At 48.8% G+C, this 3,171-nt stretch overlaps 1 pseudogene; it reads right to left on the reverse strand.

The window, feature by feature from the left end:
• Positions 1–210: 210 nt before the first annotated feature.
• LOC6041855 lies at positions 211–1,970 on the reverse strand (annotated as a pseudogene).
• Between the last annotated feature and the right edge of the window lie 1,201 nt (positions 1,971–3,171).

Below are 3,171 nucleotides of genomic sequence, written 5' to 3' on the forward strand. Positions count from 1 at the left end.
TAAAATTTGAAATATTTTTGTAGTAAATTTTATTGCAAAATTCTTTGTCATACTGGTCACGTGTAACATAAGCAGTTTCACATTTTATTTTACACAAATAAATAATGTAACGGAGTGCTTTTCTTGGTCGCTCTATGCCACTGCCGGCGTTGGCCAGCTACAGCACCTATTGCTTTCCACGTAGAAAAGGTTCAGGTTGTCGAGGAAGTCTTCGGTGGCGTCCTGAACGACAGCTGTTTTCCTTGGGGCGTCGGTTTGCGGTCAGGAGTGGGGCAAACTGATCGGATGTTCCGTGCTGAATGGTAAAGCCGGTAAAGCGCTGGTGATGTGGATCCGGGCTTCGGAAATATTATAGTTAGACGCGGACTGGTGGTCATTAGAGTCTTGTTGAATGCAGCGTCGTGGCCGCCGAAGCCGCAATGACCTAACCGAGCAGGAACCAAATCTTCGGATAGTTGAGATTGATCCGCCCAGGGCACTGGGCGCATTCGTGTGATACGGAATCGCCGAGACGACGTTCAGGATGCACTGCTTCGCCTCGGTCCACTGCTGCTGGCAGGTGAGAATCTGGTCGCGCTACAAGGCAACCAGTTGTGATTATAACAGATGTACTGAAACTTGACCCAATTGTGGACATTACCTTGTACATGACCTGCTGCGACACTAGTTTGATCAGGCTCGCCTCCTGAATGCAGTTGATGCCTTTATTTTGTGGTTCGATCGCGATGTGCACGACAGCCAACCGCAGCCAGTTTTGAACTGGATCATCCAGATCTCCTGCGACCCAGGTTGCAAACTGAACGTGTCGCGGCCAGCGAAGAAGCGTGAATCGAGGCTGGAAAAGGAACGACGATCATATTTATGAAATCTGCAAAGCTACTCAACCAATACTCACTGGAATCCTCGTCGGAAATCTGCAGCACGCTGCGCTTGTCAGCGTACTTTTCGTGGTCGTACTCCATTCCACAGACGGCGTTGGCCAGCTGCACCTCGTAGACTACGCGTCAGATTGAAAGCACCTGCTAGACCGTTTCCAGCGCCGTTTCAACGTCTTAAGAATGAGTTCTAGATGGGCTTTCACGTGGAGATGGCTTTTCACGTTGCGTCCTGAGCGACGGCTAGGGCTTGCTTGGGACATCGGTTCGCGGTAAGGAAGATCAGGCGCAGACTGACCGGAAGATCCGCGCAAGACAGCGCGCTGGTGAAGTGAATCTTTCTGAGATGTTGTAGTTGAACACGTGTTGGCATGCTAGGTAGTTCTCGGACAGGTGGTCATTTGGGTCTTACTCTACGGCGCGTTCCAGAGCATATAAAGCTTGCTTGGTGTAGCAATTTTTCTCGGAGACTAGATTGGAAAGTACAGCAACCTGCTGCAGACCGATTCCGACGTGGCTCGCGATCGCTTCAGACCTTGCGGCTCAAACTGTTCTGCAGTTCTAGCTTGGCCTGTTCCTTGAGGGCAGAAACCGCATGCCGATAGCGACCCATGGACCAAACGCCAACTTCATCGTCTTCTCCAGCGTATCCTGCAGCAGTCCCACCTGATCCTAGCGAACCGTAATCTGCGTCACCAGATTGTACATGACCGTCGCGTTACCCAGCGAGTGCATTCTTGCCTCCGGAACTCTGCCAAAGAATCGCATTCTAACCGCAAGTGCTTCCGCTATCAACAGCAGCAGGAACGTTTCTTCGTGCTGATTTCTCGGGATGAACTGCTGCTGGGCGGCATACTTCTCGGCTCCCACAGCCACGTCCCACCGGATGTTGGTTGGATGGTGTTTAGGTTCGAATTTCGGCGTTTACTTCGTTCCAATGACTCCCCGAAGCCAGACTTCTGCCAGCTGACGGGCCAACGTTTGTCGCAACGTCTGGTCTTGGTCTCCACCGCGTTCAACTGGAACTTTTCCGTTTTAATCAGAGCACGTAAAACCACTCCCTTGCTTCGGACCATGAAACTGACAAGACTTAGTTTACAAAACACTTGGGGAGCTTTCTTTTATTACATGACGCAGTTGGGGGAAGGGGAATTCGAAGGCTGTGTTAAAATTTTGATTGTTTTGAAAGGGTCCTATAATCATATGAAACAAAATAGCTTATATGACCTTTTCAAAAATAACTCTAGATTTGTTGAATAGTTTCAATAAAATTTGTTTTTTGGAAATATTGGTTCCAAAAGTTACCGTTTTTGCGTTACGCAATAAAAGAAAGCTCCCTCGCACTCGTCAACGCTGCTCTTGACATTTCTCGGTACACCTTCTCTGTTTTGGTTATGAACGTTCGCGAAGAAAAGTCGACGGGAGTCGGAAATTACTAGGCCATTTATTTTGACAGATTTGGTGAGTCAGAAAAATGGTTTGTAAGAATCGCAGCAACCGGTGATCAATTCGAGGTGGTTTTCTTAGTCACGGTCTTCTTCCCTTCGAGCAGCAGCCGGCGGTCTGGATCTCCCGGGAGGACATGGCCTTCCGCGAGGTGTAGTGTGCCATTCGGACCGCTTTATAGCTTTGGGTGAAATGCCAGTGTCTGGGTGGACCGCCTCCAGCACCTTATAGAGGAACGTTCCGAAGTGCCACTTCGGCGACTTGCTGTTCCACATGGATTGGCGAAGGCGTTGCTTCTCCCCATTGACTCCTCTCCGATGGCCTGCAGGGAAGATGCGTTAAGGTATTTGACTCCCGCTCATTTCGGCTGCCACGACTTGGCTGGTCCTTGCCTCCAGGCGATCTGCTACCGGGCCTCCAGGCCATCTGCTGCTAGTGTTAACTCGTCGACGTCCAGCAAAAGAATGAATTATCGGGACTGACCGAGCCGCGTTTTGTTGCCTCGTCGACGATCCGAAAATTATGAGGTGGAGTGGGGGTGATTTTAGATACATCAATCTCACGTCTCTCGATTGACTGATTGGGAAACGTTCGTTTATCCAACCAGCGTGCACCAAAAAGAGGGGAAATTGGCCGAGAGGGGAATTCGTCACGTAACGTTTTCGCTTCGCGAAAATTTTGGATTGACACCACGTATAGAAACCTTAGGACAAAGTTCTTTGTCAAAAATATGTGAATTTACTCGACACGTAAAAAATGAATTACATGTAAACTCAGTTGATGTAAACATGAGATTCGACGTAAACGGTTGAATCACACGTAAAATCATGTTTTTACGTATAATTTGTTG

This window comes from Culex quinquefasciatus, chromosome 2 (genome assembly GCF_015732765.1).
Source record: "Culex quinquefasciatus strain JHB chromosome 2, VPISU_Cqui_1.0_pri_paternal, whole genome shotgun sequence".
Lineage (NCBI taxonomy): Eukaryota > Metazoa > Arthropoda > Insecta > Diptera > Culicidae > Culex > Culex quinquefasciatus.